Source organism: Eulemur rufifrons, chromosome 1 (genome assembly GCF_041146395.1).
Source record: "Eulemur rufifrons isolate Redbay chromosome 1, OSU_ERuf_1, whole genome shotgun sequence".
Classification (NCBI taxonomy): Eukaryota; Metazoa; Chordata; class Mammalia; order Primates; family Lemuridae; genus Eulemur; species Eulemur rufifrons.
The window spans coordinates 63,057,619-63,074,603 of record NC_090983.1 but is presented as its reverse complement, the minus strand read 5'-3'; the positions used below and the strand labels follow the sequence as shown (position 1 = coordinate 63,074,603).

General features: G+C 43.8%; 1 non-coding gene and 1 pseudogene across 1 annotated transcript; one reads left to right on the top strand and one right to left on the bottom strand.

Moving 5' to 3' along the window:
- Positions 1-409: 409 nt before the first annotated feature.
- Positions 410-1,112, bottom strand: LOC138385829 (AP-2 complex subunit sigma pseudogene; annotated as a pseudogene).
- Positions 1,113-5,335: 4,223 nt separating this feature from the next.
- On the top strand, positions 5,336-5,443 carry LOC138387818 (U6 spliceosomal RNA). The gene has a single exon (XR_011233987.1). It is a non-coding gene; the product is annotated as a U6 spliceosomal RNA (small nuclear RNA).
- Positions 5,444-16,985: the final 11,542 nt, after the last annotated feature.

The window sequence follows — 16,985 nt, the reverse complement described above, 5'->3', positions numbered from 1 at the left end:
TGGTAATTACACATTTACATGCTATATAGGGTAAGTAACTCCCATTTTAGAGGGCTCACTGTTTGGCATTAAGTGCATCATTTAGGACTTAAGAATTGGCCAAATGATTGCTTTCTTCTTTCCCAGGGAAGAGAGAGTGCAATGAGATCACATAGCACTGTTACTCTGCCAACCATATTGCACGATCACATGACCAAGGTGGCACTCTGCCATCGGGACATCTATCTATCTACCTCCCCAGCCAGTTGCAGAACACTTACCCTGACAAATGGCCAACATTGTCAGGACACCACTTGCAAATCACTCCAAATCCTCTTAGTCCATTTCTTTTTCTCTTTCTTTTTCTTCTTTTTCTTTTTCTTTTTTTTTGCCAGGCAGGACCACAGGTCTATTGGGGGCTCTACACACACGCACTCACAGCATCACACGACAACGCACAGGTACTAGGGACACGCACGGTGGCCTCCACCCACAGCTGGGGCCCAGAGGCAGTGGGATGCAGTCTCCTCCCTTGAGGTCCAGGCCCAGCTGGGTCCCTTCCTCCTGGGCGGCTGAGGGAGGGGGCTGCTGGAGTGGGCCGCAGGCCTGGACAGGGGAAGCCAGCAGGAGAGGCTGGGAGGGGCCGGGGCCAGAGGGGCTCGCCTGCCCTCACTCCAGGGACTGCAGCATCAGCAGCTGTTTCAGCACCTTCGTCTGCCTGGTCTCGCGGATCTCACCAGCTAGGAACATCTCATCCACGACCGTGTAAACCTTGTAGAAGTTGAACACCAGGTCCAGCTCATAGACATTGTGGAAATACTCGTTTAAGACCTCCACGAAATTGGGGATGGCCTCCAGGTAGGCCAGGTTGTTGTGGTTGACATCGACGCTGATGCAGAAGTAGGTCGGTAAATGATCTTAAAGTTCCGGAACTCCACGAAATTGGTATGGTTAGCATCTCGGATGGTGACCACGGCGTGCACCTCCTCGATCAGCTTCTGTTTCTCGTTGTCATCAAACTGCATGTACCACTTGGCCAGGCGCGTCTTGCCGGCCTGGTTCTGGATGAGGATGAAGCAGATCATGATGACCCCCATCCGGACCCCAGCGGCCGGGGTCCCGCGGCAACTGGGCAGCTCCAGCACTGGCTGTAGTTCCTCTTAGTCCATTTCTTCAGCCACTATTGGAGACCAGTTCCACACAGATTTATCCGCTTCCCACAGGTGCAAACTGACAGCAGCTTTCCTCAAGACTCCACAGTGTGCCTCTTGCTTCCTGCCCCAAGGCTTCTTGGGTGCCATGACTTTGGGTTCCTGTGAGGACCAGCCTGGGACTCATACATGCACAACCTGGAGGTGTGGGAAAATGAATGCCCAAAGAGCCATCTCTGTCCAAGGAGTTGGGGACTGATTAATGAATGCTTGTCCTTTTCATCACTTGACAGCATTCTAAGATGAATTTCAGAAGAGTTCGCAGAAAGCCCTGTTGGATTGAACACTGGTCACCCATAATGGCAGGCATTTTTTTAAACCCTTCTTATTGGCTTTTCCTCCTTTTTGCTTCACTCTCCCAGGTCCTAATCCTTGAACCCTACCCTCACTTCCCAAATAAACTACTTGCCTGCATGCAAGCCGTTATTTCAGGCTCTCTTTTCAGAAACCCAAACTATGATAGGGTCCATGGAGCTTCTAGAGGGAATTAATATTGTAGGTGTCCAAGGAGCATTTACTCAACCCAAGGCCAGCAATGGGGAAAGAGAAAGAATGTCAGCAATGCTAGGCTGGGGCTCCTATAACCTAAAGGCCTCAATCTCTGTCTTCACCTATATTGGACATCTATCCATTTCTGGCAGATTTGCTCTTTAGTGGCATGGAAACAAGACAAGATGACTGCTATATAAGGTATAAATGTGTACTGTAAACTAGAACTTCAATATGATTTAAAATACATGATATGTATGGCAGCTCTCTGCAAGGTGGACCCTAATGATTCTTGCCTCCTCAAAGGCATGCCCCATGTAGTCCCTTCCCACATTGAACAGGGCTCACCTGGATGACCAGTAGGATGTTGCAGTAACGATGGAGTGTTATATTTAGGAGTAGGTCATGAAGGACATTGTAGCTTCCACTTTTCTCTCTTTTGGTTCATTTGTTCTGGGGAAATCAGTTGCTGTGCCACGAGGACATTCAAGAAGCCCTATGGAGATGTCCATGTGGCAAGAAACTGAGGCCACCTGCCCACAGCCAGTACCAACTCACCAACTATGTTAGTTTCCTATTGCTACTGTAACAAATTACCACAAAGTCAGTGGCTTAAAGCAATACAAATTTATTATTTTACAGTTTTGGAGATCAAAATCAGCCTCATCAAGTTGGTCAAGGTGTTGGCAGGGTTGGTTTCTTCCAGAGGCTTGGAGGGGACAATTTGTCTCCTCTCCTTTTCCAGCTTCTTGATGCCACCTGATTTCCTTGGCTCATGAGCCCTTCCTTACATCCCTCCAACCTCTTGCTCTGTCTTCACATCTTGTACGACTCACCCTAATCTTCTTGCTTCCCTCTTATATGGACCCCTGCGATTGTAGTGGGCCCACATGGCTAATCCAGGATGATCTCTCATCTCTAGGTCCTACTATATCACATCTGCAAAGTCCCCTTTGCCATGTAAGATAATATATTAACAAATTTTGGGGATTAGGACATGGACATATTTGGGGGACATTAATTCAGCCCACCCCATTAACTAAGTGAGTGAACTGTCTTAGGGGCAGACCCTCCATCCCCAATCAAGCCTTTGGATGATTTACAGCCTCTGCTGACAACTTGACTGCAACCCGAGGAGAGATTTGAGCCAGAAATTCCCAGCTAAGTCATTCCTAAATTCCTGATCCACAGAAACTGTGTGAGATGATATATTTTTATTACTGTCATAAACCACTAAATTTTGAGGTGATTTTTTACCCAGATAGCAACAGATAATTAATATAAAAGGAAAATGTTAGAGATAGGATCAAGATGGCTGACTAGACACACCTAGTATGTGCCTTGTCCATGGAGAGGAACCAGAATAGTAAACAGATTCTCACATTTCAAACAGATCACCTAGAAGAGAATGCAAGGATTCACCAGAGAAGCAACAGGAAGCAGCGAAAGTGGGTGAGGAGAGGGTTCAGGGCAACTTGCCTGGCCAGGGGCTGGCTAACAACTGGGAGAAGCTCCTGGATGTGGAGAAACAGTAAGAGAGAAGCCCCCAGGGCTCCACTCTCCTAGATGAGCTTTTACAATCTTGGCTACAAGAGAAACCTCTGACCCATGCAGGTCTTGGGGCTAAAAAAGGGAGCTGCTTGAAGATTGAGAGAGACATTATTCCAGAAAGGGAACTCACATGGAATCACACAGGCATCCGAGCAGCTTGAGCTGGGCACCAGTCTGAGAGACTAGAAACTGAGGAACAACAGACATGCCTGTGGCTCCCAGGATGTCTAGAGGAGCGCAGGTGGCCCCATGCACCCCTGGGAAGGTCTCCACAGTACTACTCTGAGCTGCTTTTGAGACTGAAATGCATTTTCCACAGTTTCTTGCCCATGCTGCCTGCCTTGGTGGGGCCCCAGCCTTTCCAGTGGCAGGTTCAGGGCACCATTTTGAGGTTTTGATACTGGGATATACCCCATCATTGGGCTAAGTTTTGGCTTGATATGCCTGCAGCCTCCACCTGGCTGGGGAGAGGCAGACAAACCAGGTTTTCCAGCATGCATCTAGCACAGTGCCAGCTGCTATAGGACCAAGACTTGAGCAAACTGCACTCCCCAGTTTCCTGCCAGTGTGGCCTGCCTAAGAAGGGCCCCACCCTCTCTGGTCCCTGGTCTAGGGCATCATTTTGGGAATTTGAAGCTAGGCAGTGACCAGCCCTTTGGCTGAATTTGGGCTGATGCCGCCCTGCCCAGCTGAGGAGGGGCAGGGGAGGCAAAGCTCTCCTACAGACACCTAGGGAAATTCCCACTGCCTTGCTACAGGCTGATGTGGGACTGAGTTGTGAGTGGATGGTACACTCCCTTGCATCTTGCATATGCTATTTGCCTGGAAAGGGCCCCACCCTCTCTGGTTACAGGCCCAAGGTGTTAATTTGGAAGTCTAAAGCTGGGCAGCACCTCACCCTCAGGCTGAGTTTGGGCTGACACAGCCCTGCCCTGCTGAGGACGGACAAGGGAGCCAAAGCTCTCCTACACACACCTAGGGAAATTCCCACCACACTGATGCAAGCTGCAGTGAAACCAAGTTGTGATCAAGCAGCACTCCTGCTCACATCTTACTATTTTCCTGGAAGATACCCCACCTTCTCAGATCATAGGCCAAAAGAACCATTTTGGGAGTTTAAAGCTGGGCAGTCCAGGAAAGGATGTGAAGATGGGGACCTCCCCTCCTCCAACCACCCAATGATGTGGACATAGCCACCTCTGCTCCCAAGTGTGAGCTTTTGGTGTGAGTGAGCTATGGGATGGCCAGTTCTAGGCTTTCAAGGGGCATAGACCCACAATAATACTCTGCTTACTGTGCCCAGGTTCTGTACAGAAGGTGCAGCTCATTTCCCTCCCTTCACAGATGGGCAGTGTTTTTGCAGCCGTCCTCACCTGGGAATCTCAGCCCCTGGTTCTCTACATCACTTGATCCACAGCCAATGCTTCCCAACACCCACTCAGATCACAGCAGCCTTGGGGGACCAGTGGATCCCAGGGAAACTGTGGGTCTCCTGGAGCTAGAGCATTCATGATGAGTAGCTTCCAGCCAAGAGGAGAATGCAGCATGCCAGAGGGCCCCTTCAAGTAAAGGGGACCAGAGCCCTCTTAGTCCAGTGTTTATTTAACTACTATAAGCTTTTTAAGGTTAGGGACCCTGCTTATTTGTCCTGATTAGTTTCTAAAGATGGCCCCGCAACCATACCAATACTGCGTTTATGGCCCTGGGTCATCCTCTCCCACAATGAATTTGGGCTTGTCCTGCATAGACAATAGGATTCAGTGGAGGTGAGGCCACATGACTTCTGGGGCTAGGTAGTAAGACGCCTTGCAGCTTCTGTCTTTATCTCTTTGTGCTTTAGAGAAATTTGGAAGATATATGACTACCTGAAGAGCTGCCTGGCTGTAAGGTCATCTGGGGAGCCCCAGCTGTTTCTAGTCATCCCAGGTGTGAGCAAGCAAGGCAACTTGGATGTCCAGGACAGTCAAGCCTCCATATGACTCCAGTCCCCATCACTATCTGATTGTAGCTACATGAGTGACCCCAAATGAAAATTGCCCAACTGAGTTCAGTCAACTCACTGAACTCATAGAGAACTTAATGAATTGTAGTTTTAAGACATTAAGGTGCTCGCTTCGGCAGCACATATACTAAAATTGGAACGATACAGAGAAGATTAGCATGGCCCCTGTGCAAGGATGACACGAATAAAAAATTAAAACAAACAAACAAACAAAAAAGACATTAAGTTCTGGGGTTGTTTGTTATACAGAAATAGATAATCAAAACACTGTTATATTCACTTTTATATCTTTAGCACCTATCATGAGCCTGGCATACTTGATATATCGTAAATGCTTGAAAAAATATTTGTTGAATGAGTAAATAAGCTTATAAGATTACTTCACACACACGTGTGTGTGAATGTGGATAATTGTGAAATTTCCTTATAATTAGAATGCTAAGAAAATGATCCACTTTTTATTTTGCTTATTATTTTTTGGTCTCATTTTCCATTGCACTGCCTAAGTGAGCTGGTATTTGTAAAACAGAGGAAAGCCAAATGTCATAAATGGCTGAAAATTTTCTTTTCAAAGTCATTTGTTATTTGGTTTGTGAAACTTCTTTTTTAATATGTGAAATTTGGTTTTACTTTGAAACTCCAGAATTAAAAAAAAAACGTGGGCATGCACAGAAGATTGCAGAATCGGCGTTGTGTCTTGCTCATGTTTCCCGCACAGTACAGGGAGGACAGGTGACGTGTGACTGTTGAGGTGGCGCGGAGCCAGTGCTCCGCCAGCAGGTGCTTATGTGGGGAAGTTGAATATGGGAAAAAGGATGTCTTTACCATGGTTTCTGGAACTTGAAGTAAAAAGACAAGAACATTCTTTTCCCAATCATATTGTTTACCCTCCTGTGGCAAAAGGTGAGTTTTAGAAAAAGAGCCAAGCAAACAAAGGTGGAGGAGGGTAAATGTAGACAAAGGAAGAACGAGGACACTCGTGCTGTTTGTACTTTCTCCCAGGAAGAAATCATCACAATCATCACAATAAAAGCAGAGTGTTGTTTTCTCTATTCCTTATTTTCTCCCCCTCTTTCCTTCCCTTTGTAACCAAAGTACAGAGTACACCAAATGTGGAGTTCAGCAGAATGAGAGAAAGGACCTTAGCCTTCCTGTGACTTGTAGAAAAGAACTGGGACTTTTCTTCTCACTGGGACACCACTGAGGCACAGAGGTGTGGTTCCTGTGGTGCTGTGGGGATGCATTTTCAGGCATGGCCACCAGGGTTTTGGTATTTCAGAATCAGACAGCCCCTTGGCTTCTCTGCTGAGGTAGGCAGTGAGTAAGGTGAAGAGGCCAGCACAGAGCCAAGGCTCAACCACAGTTGATAACCCTTGTTGCTCAGACTCCGAGTTGCAGAAGGCTCAGTGTTGACACAGTCAAGGTGCACAACTTCCAAGGAGATGTTCTGTACATATGAAGTCTCATCTAAAATGAGGAGCATTCTACGCAATTTAATATCAAAGTCCCTCTAGATGTTAGAGCAGGCCCTGAGATGGGCCCTGTCATGTTGTAGAGGGCACCCCTTTCACTCTGAACTTGTGCTGTCTTGCTCCAAACCTTTAAAAACATGGCAAGCATAAACAAACACCAGAACTCTCACAAACGATTCTCATGACTACAGATTTTATCCCGAGGGAAAATTTTAGTAGAACTTACAAGCACCAGTTTGAGACTTCTATAAAAACAACATGAAACACACGGGACAAGGTGGGCCTGCATAGGTTGCTGCCAAATTTCTAATTCACAAAGGGGGGCGCTCTTCTCAGGGTGTTGCGAGGCCTGGCCGCTTGCTGTGTACAGTGGGAGACACCTGGAGAGCCTCCTTCTCATTTTACGCGTTTTTCTCACTAACCTAATTGTGATTTCAGCTTTCAACATTTCTCTGCTCAGATTATCCACTTTAAACAGACAACCCACGGACTCTCTTCTCTGTTCTCCCAGAAACTGTGGGAACGGAGTGGCTTTCCTTGAGACGCGCTACTTGGTCTCACCCAGGAGCAGAGACGATTTTGCCTTGTACAACTTCAAAAGTCCCTTTGATAAGCTGATTTTGGCTTTTTACTTAAATAGTGAACACTCCAGCTTATTATCACTTCCAGTTTGTTTTTTAAATGAATTCTTTCGTTATCTCATCCACTAAATTCATCCAAAGAATGTTCAATTTCTCCTTAAACAACTAAGAAAAGCCGCCCAAGGTGTTAGCTACAGCAACGGTGAGATCTGTGGTGTGATGCAATGTTTCGCAGTTGTGCCCTCTGCTCCAGAGTCTTGTCCCTTAGTCCTACAAGTCAGAGTATTCAGCTGTCAGTCCACCCATGGAGTCTTATTGCAAATATGAGCCTGATCATGACAAGCAACTTTTGAATGGTCACACTCAGCAGGCTCATTGGGGAAACAGTTGGCCAACTTGAATAATTTACGATGAATGGAGTATTAGGTCGAACCCCAGAGCAACTGCTGTTAAATGGGATATTCCATCATCCGCAGAATATTGATTGTTAGTAAAACTACATATTAGTGTAGTTTGAGAAATGCTGAATTTAGACAAAATGACTTGAAAAGCTTCATCAGTTTCTCTCTACTTTAAGAATTTAGCTAAGTATCAGAGCCCTGCCTGACCCCAGAGCAGTTTATCTCTATTATATCATTTACTCTGCAAGGCAGTGTTTTAGTTTGTGTCTCTGTTCCCCCCTGGACTGCTTCCTCCTGTTCTTGAATGCATTATCACAAGTTTGGCTTGGAAGAGTTCGCGAATGAATGAATAAATATATGAATGAACGAATGAATGAATGAATGCAGTGTCAGATGTGTCATGTTGGAAGATGGTAGCTGTATAACTTCAGGGCTTCTCTTGAGTAATGGTGACAGTATTACTCATCTTGCAAATTTGCTGAGAAGAAAAAAGTGAGATAAGCTGTATTATTTTATTGAACAAACATAATTGAGTGTCTTCTCGGAGCAAAATACTGTGAAAACATTCTAAGGTGCTTAAAAAATGATATTGTCTCCCTTTATTTCATAATAGAATTTGATTGGCTAATTTCTCTGACTGTAGATACACCACTAGGCAGGGCAGCTTTCCATTGTTCTCTAACATCCTGTTTTTGGATTTTCCAGCTAGGAATTCACATTTCCTCATAACTTACTGCGATTACTACTTTATACTACTATAGCAATATGAATGGTCCTTTAGGGAACCTGAACTGTGAGTATTTTGATAACCTCTTTTTAAGATCATGCTTGATTTAATTTGGACACGGTTCAGGAAAAAGAAAAAAGAAAACAGAAAAATAAAACCTTTACAGATTTGTTTTTAATAATTCAAGATAACCCCTAAGGGATACAATGCCATTTTATTTTAATTTTTTATTTTAATGTTTATTATGCTTGATGTGTTCCAAATAATTATAGTTTGGATTTGGAAAACAAGTTTGATAGAAATCTGAATTTAGGTTTGTTTGTCAACTGGATAACAAAGAGAAATGTAAGAAGTATTTTTAAGATTTGAGAATACTCAGGTTCTAAAAAGTATATATTATGTGAGTTAATATTTATGTGGCTTTGAAATGGTACATGCACTAATATATGACTAAAAGGAAAAGTCAGAGAAAAAAGACATCTTCACTTAGGAACAGCTGAATTTGGGAACTAACAAGAGTAGAACAGATAATTCAGTAAGTTGTTGCATGGAATAAATTTACTATGGTAAAAACATCATTTACTTTGAGAACATTCCTATATTTTTCAAAATAACTCATAACATCATTTTGTATAATGGATGAGTTTCTTTTAGTGGTCATGGTTTCATAATTTGTAAAACCTAAAAAATGTCTAACCTTCTAGTTAGAGTTTTTATTTTTGTACTTCTTTTCTAGAGTGCTCTGACATACTAAATTGCTTTGGGTTGAGTGTTTTAAATTCCAAGAGATACAGCTTCCCAAGGCACTCAAATAAGCAGGCAGAAAGGACAGAGTCATTGACTTCCAATAGCTATTTCAGTCAAATGGATTGTATGAGATCTCAGACTGAATTGCGGTTTTTAACTAATGAAAGGGTTGGGTTTTAAAACTGAAGTTTGGTCTCAGATTCTTGTTTTCATAGGAACCCTGATGTAAATGATACATAAATTCTGAATCTATTCCACCAGGCCAATTTAGTGGATGTGGTTGCTAGAGGGTAACCCTAAATCTGAAACTTGGGGACTTGTTGGTGAGTGTATCTAAGGGGCTGTCTGTGGTATCAGGGCTGGGTGGCCTCTATGGTCCTCATGTTCTGAGGCTGAAGCCCTGTGAAGGGGGCTGCGTGCAGAGCCTTAGCATGGAGGACAGTGAAAATCTGATGCTGGTGAAGATGTAGACGGCAGCAGAGGCTGCAAGGGGAGAGGTTTGGGGATCTGTTGCTAGAGTGCTGTGGGGGTTGTAGTCCGGAGACTTGGAGCAACACTGAGGGGGACTCAGCTGGTAGTGGAGGACATGCTGATGGGTAGATGCTCCCATAGCAGAGAGAAAGCAGGTGTTACTGGGGTGCATATCTTTAAGTCATATCTGTAAGTCATGTTGCTCTAGTTACTTGGCTGTGTAACAAATAACCCCAAAACATAGGGGTGTAAAACAACCTTTTCTTATGCTCATGGATTCTTTGGACAGGGCACAGTGAGGGCAGTTTGTTTCTATGAGATCAGGAGCCTCCAGAAGACCCTAAGGCTGGGGGCTGGAATCCTCTGGATTCTCGCTCAATCATATGTCTAGTAGGTGATGCTGACTGTTGGCTGAGGGTATTTCTAGGGCTGTTGATGTGGACTGAATGTTTGTGTCCCCCACAAATTCATATGTTGAAATCTATTCCCCAGTGGGATGGTATTTGGAGGTGAGGCCTTTGGGAGCTAATTAGGTTGTGAGGGTGGGGCACTCATAAATGGGATTAGTGCCCTCATAAAAAGTGGTCAGAGAGCTAGCTCAGCCTCTCTCTGCCATGTGAGGACACAGCAAAAAGACGACCGGCTGTAAACCAGGAAGAGGGCCCTGACCAGAACCTGACCTTGCTGGCAACCTGATCTTGGACTTTCAGCCCCCACAACAGTGAGAAATAAATGTTTGTTGTTTGAGACACCCAGTTTATCGTATGTTTTAATAGCAGCCCAAGCTGACTAAACAGCTGTCAGCTGGAATACTACACATACCTTCTCCGTTTGGTCTGGGCTTCCTCTCAACGTGGGGGCTGGTTTTCAAGGGTAAGCAGGGCTGGCTTCATGGGTCTGTGACCTAGGCAATTATACAGGGCTCACATATAAAAGGCTCTGTGCTTGTCTTGAATGTCTTAATGTTGAATAAGGGGATGTTCATTTTCATTTTGTACTCGGTCCCACAAATATGTAGGTAGTCCTGACTGAGAGAGAGAGAGAGAGATCTAAGCAGAAGCTATATTGCCTTTTTTTTTACCTCCTCTAGGAAGGCAGGCAGCACCACTTTCACTACACTGTGTTTGTCAGAAGCAAGTCACTGAGGCGTCCCATATTCAAATGAAAGAGAATAGATCCCACTGCTTGACGGAAGGATGTCAAGGTTCTGGGAGAGTACATGGGAACATAAACATTGCTATGGCCATTTTTGGAAAATACAATCTGCCACACATGCTCTGCATACATTTCTGCAGGTGCCACCTAGTGGGTTAGTTTTTATTTTGTTTCTTGTGTAATGGAGTGTTAAAATTAAAGTTAGAGACTGAGGCACCGAGATAGAATTGATGTGATAGTCCATAACCAGATCACAGTATGAAAAATTTACATTCCATGCATGACTCGAATCCCCTCAACCACTTTCAGAATGGAAAGGGTTGACGTGGAACAGAATTTTGAAATTGTTTCTTTGGACAGATCAGTTGCTCCATCCTAGTTTATCACGAGTTTAGTAAGGGACACCTCCATGAATCCATTTGGAGAGTTTTGAACCATCTTCCTTGCAGCTAAGATTCTCAGAGAACCAGTGCTCAACTTACACCTGAAAAGGTCCAAAGGATACAGTGCTATCCTTATTTTTTATTTAAAACATTACTTTATTAAAATGTATTATTTATTATTTTATTTACATTAAATTTTATTTTATTGTCATTATTGGTTTTTTTAAAAAGATGAATTAATCAGTAAGGTATTTATTATCACAGCGTAGACAGACCGAGGTAGGTGACTCCATGGCCAGGGTAATTTGTGGGCTCACCAGACACACCATGAGGGTTACAGCAGACTGGGCCACAAGGAATACGCATCTTCCCGAGAAGCCCAAACTGGACACCTCGAGGCCCCTTGGCTGCTGCTGAATCTTCTCAGAGGTGGTGGGAAGGAATCCGTTGAAATGGGCCCACGACGATCCTGATTGTCTCCAGGGAAGAGGAAGGGAGGCCAGGGAGCTGCTTTTCCTGTGCGTGTGGAGGTGACCACAGGCAGGCTGCAGAGTTTACACCTCCAGATTTCAAAGGGCAAAGGAACATTTTCTATGGACCAGATGTGAAGGGCGCTCAGTCGAGTGAGTCAGTGTGGGTTTTTCATGGATTTGTCTCATAGGGCACTAGAAGGGTGAAGGGCCAGCAGCCAGAAGTTGGAGTTAATACCAGGTAATTAAGGGCTACAGAAAAACTTACAGTGAACCCCTGAGTAGGAGTTGATGATCAGCCATTCTGATTTTCCCAGAAGTAAAAGGTTTCATAGAATGTGGGACTTTCACTGCTAAAATGGAGATATTTATGGACAAACTGGAATGGTTGATCACCCTACCATTGATCATCCTTAATAGGATGCATCTGCCCAGGACAGGACTGCAAGGGAGGGACCCAGCAGAGACATTACAGGACGTCCATGCAAGTGCCCATGACAGAAAGACTCATTGGTAAACATTTTCCAGGCCCAGGAAGCCCAAAGCCAGTTCAAGAAGGATGATTTCCTAGCGGCTTACCATGTCTCTCTTCTCCTAGCTCTGGGACCAACCCAGAAACTGGCTAGCAAGCTGTGAGGAGGGCACCGGGAGCGGGGAGGGAGAGTGCAAGGTGGGAACATAGAGAATGAGCCGCCCACCTTGGAGCAGCCTGAGCATGGGGCAGAAAAAGGTTTGGTGCTAAATCAGTTCCGGTTTCCGGCCATGTAAGATATTCTGATTACTGAATTCCACCCTTATCTGTTGCTAAGGGGACTGTAGGATGTCCTTGTCCTGACATAGACACCCGAGAGTACCTACAAAAGTCCTGGGATGCACTGAATGTTCAGCCAGGGGCAAGGGAAAGTTAACTCCACTGAACACATGTGAAGCAGGTGCCGTTATGGGTCATGTTTATTCCATGTACCTGATATGCTTGAAATTTCAAATATCCTGCTCCAACAAGAAGTTACAAATGGCATGTCAAAGAAATAATTTGTTGATTCCTTTGCTTCTTACGGATTATGCACCTTTCATGGACTGTTTTTTAAATCCTTCAGATGGTGATCTAGTTGACATAGGGGGAAAAAATCCACCCTTCTCACCTCTCACTCAGCCTCCAATGGCAATTAAATGTCAGAGTTGCCTCTTCCCTAGGCTGGAGACCAAAGGTGTCCAAGAGGTAAATGTCAGATCTTCCACAGAGAACTGTGCATTCATTTATTCTCTGGGATGATTGTCAGAATTTACTCAGCTTCCTCTACTTCCACACTACGCCTCAGTCAGGTGAACCCACCACCGGCTCTCTCCACCTGTGCTCACTCAGTTCATCTGCTCCTGCTGCAGTGCCGGCCCCCACGGAGCGCCCCTTCCACGGCACTGGCTTGTCATTGCTGCTGCTTATTCCTGCCCAGCCTGGCACCTGCCACACCTGGCCCCAAGCTGGAGCTCTGATGTCGATTCCCTGGTCTCTCTGGGCCAGTGTGGCCCAGGACTTCTGTGTCAGGGCCTCAACTGCTGCTGCCTGGGCATGGCATCTTGGTTTTCTTGGATCTGGGTTCTAGTCTCGACTCTGTTAAAAGTCTCCGTATAGTCTTAGACAATTGTTTGAATCTCTATGAACCTCAGTTTCTTTATCCATACAATTGGGATAAAAAGAGCTGTGTGGGATACTGTGAAGAAATAAAACACTCTGTAAAAGTTAGGTAGTAAATACACGCGTGGTCATAGCATGAGTGCAATCTGGTTAGCAAGATGGAGTTGGGGTTTCTGACATTGTTATCCTTATCTTCACCCTGCCCCGTCATTTCCTGCATCCTTGGCCTTCTGCCCGGGCCCTGATCTTCAGGACCTGATATGCCGAATGCCAATGTCCATCTGCCTACCAGCGTCAGTGTCTTCCTGTTGCATCATGCAAGGGTCAACTCATCACACTCTTTTAATCCCAGATAAGCCTCCTGAGACTTGTTTGTCCTAATCTCCTCATGACTACAGAGACCTGCACAATTCCAGCTCAACCAACACTCTTCTCTTTTCTTCTCTCATAGCCATCACACAGGGAACACCAGGACAGCAAAGTGTTCTGGAAGCCAGGGAAAAAGAGTGTTTTAAGAAGCCACCAGGTGTGAACAACTCTGTCAAATGCTGCTAATAGTTCAAGGAAGATGAAGCCTGAGAATTGATGCCTAGATTTAGCAATGTGGAAGTTACCGGCGAGCTTGACAAGAGCAAATTTCAGGGAAAAAAGTGAGAACAAAATTTCGATTAGAGTAGGTTCAACAGAGAGCAGGAAGAGCTAAATTAGAGACAGTCAAGTATAAACAGCTCTTCCAAAGAGTTTTGTTTTTGTCGTGTTTTTTAATTTTTTTCTTAAGTTAAGGAGAAGTATGGGAATAGCTGGAGAAACAAATAGGATGCAAAGAGTTTTTGACAGAGAATAAAGGAATAAAAAAAGAGAGGAGCCAGTTGATGAAATAGGAGAGAGGAAAATTACTGGAACGACGACTTGAGTAGGTTAGAGCAGGTGGAATCTAATGCAGTAATGGAGGTGCTGGCCTTCAGGAACGTGGGTGGCTCAACCATAGTGCAAGAAGAGAGGCGGCGTGCATGTGCACAGGTGCGGGGTGCGGAGGGGCCGTGGACGGGCTCTTCTGATTGCTTCAGTCTCCTTAGTTATACAGGAGGCAAGTTGCCAGATGAGAACGAGGTTGGAGGAGGAGGTGTTGAAATTTGAGGGAGAGAAGGTAAGAAATAGTCACCTAGGTGAGTAGAATAGTAAATGATCTGGGGAAATATAATTGCTAGGCAGTGTTAATAACCCTCACAATATTAATGATCACGAATCTACATTGATATTTATCAGGGGATTTTTCTCTAGATATGTTCATCTATGTGGGTGTAGGCACAGCGTCGGCAGAATGTTGAATTTAACCAAGTTTGGACTTTATCCAAGAGAGTTTAATGAAACAAGAGCAAAGCAAAGAAATTGGGGATAAATTTAAGAGAGTGATTATCATGAATGGCCATGAAATTTAAGCTGGATAATGGAGGAAGTGAGAGAAGCTGCAAGGAAAACCAGGGAAAATTTGCAGGGTCAATAGACTGGAGGTGTTTATGGGGTGGAAGGACTGTTGGAATTGGAGTACAGGAAGTGAGCTGAAAAAATAGTAGTTATTGGCCAGAAAAGTTAAACTGTTTAAAACTGAGATTATGGAGTTTGTGCAGTTAATGATAAAAATTTAAGGGTATATCCATGGGAATAAGTGGCCAAGGGGAAGACAAGATCATTGGAAGAGGGGAGGCCAAGGAATTGAGAGAACAGACATTGAAAACACCATCTGTAGGGAAATTGAACTCATCAAGAACTAGGAGAGGAATAGAATTAGAAAGAGTAAATCTTGGGCTAATTATCTTCAGAGAATAACAAGGAGTAACCAAGTAGTGGTGGGCTGGGGGTATGGGTGACTTCAACAAACCCAGTCACCTCCAGAACGCTTACAGACCCAGCTTAAAATGTTCTGGTTGTTTCACGTAGGCAAGTGGATAATGAGGGACCACTGTTTTATGCTGGTGTTCTTTTTTTTTTTTTTTTTTTTTTTTTTTTTTTTTTTGAGACAGAGTCTCACTCTGTTGCCCAGGCTAGAGTGAGTGCCGTGGCGTTAGCCTAGCTCACAGCAACCTCAAACTCCTGAGCTCAAGTGATCCTCCTGTCTCAGCCTCCCAAGTAGCTGGGACTACAGGCATGTACCACCATGCCCGGCTAATTTTTTTCTCTATATATTTTTAGCTGCCCATATAATTTCTTTCTATTTTTAGTAGAGGTGGGGTCTCGCTCTTGCTCAGGCTGGTCTCGAACTCCTGAGCTCAAACGATCCGCCCACCTCGGCCTCCCAGAGTGCTAGGATTACAGGCGTGAGCCACCACGCCCGGCCTAGTGTTCTTATTCTTATTATTTTTCAGTGCTAGTTGAGTTCATGAGTACTACAAAAGAAAGAGAAAAGGAAATAATTTGGAGTGATGACAATTCAGTTAGTTTAATCCAGCTAAGTAATTAATGTCAAAGTGTGGTCTGGGAGCCCCTGGGGTTTCCCCCAAAACTTTTTCAGGTCATAGCCATTCTTATTAATAATACTAAGATGTCATTTGTGGGTTTGCTCTTTTTGTGAGTGTACAGTGGAGTTTTCTGGATTCTACCTAACATGATAGGGCAAAGGTCGAGTGCAGAAGGAGACACGGGAATCTAACTGTCTTCTATTAAGCCAGAAATTAAAGAGATTTCCAAAAATGTAAAACAATGACATTTTTCTTAATTTTTTTGATTTTGAAAAATGTGGTCTGTTTCATAAAAATCTTCTGTATGTTAGCTTGCAATGGGACTATTCTTTTAACTTGAATGAATTAAATCAATATTTAGACCTTTCTGTTTTAATTTTGAATATGTTAAATATTAACAGATACAACCTGCATAAACAAAAGCACTTTGTGGATAGTCAATTTTTAAGAGTATAGAGGCCCAGTGATCAGAAAGTTTAAGAACCTTTGATTTTTGTCACTTACTGTAAGGTGAAGACTTGCTTGCAGGGAAAGACTGAGAGGTTGGACACATCAGAAGTGGAGGTGGAGAGTTATGGTGTTGGCAGTGGAGAGTTATGTTGTAAATATAATTTTACACCTATATTTATTTAATCATTTATTATAAATATTTTCTCATTTGACTATCATTTGAAATCATTATATTAAATGGAACAAAATATTCCATTTGGATTATATAATAATGTATTTAGACAATCTGCTATAGTTAGATATGAAGAGTTTTTCCCTCATTTTTCCTCTTTTGTAATGAATGTTTGACTATGCCTCTCTCTCTCTCTCTATTACTTTATTCTGTACACACACGCACACACGCATGCACACAAATGCCAAGAACTGTGCATATGTACTTGTCTACATCACTGGTTGAAAGGTATTCATTTCACGGAAGGAAATACATACTGCAAAGATGGAACTTCCTTTCAAATTAAGCTACAAATTTATTGTTATTGCTATTGCTAAATTTATTGGGAATTCCAATGAAAGTGCCAGTAGTTTTTTTAAAAACATGATTAAATGAGCCTAAATTTCATGTGGATAAATTAATGGATAAGACAGATTTTGAAAATTAAGACATAATTGATGAAGATGAATGGCGGTGACAGCAGGTATTAAAATGTATTGTAAAACAAAGATAATTAAAACAGCATGGTTTTGTCATAAGGGAGGAATCAAATTCCTGGGAAATACTGTCTGACATATATAAAAATTTAGTATATG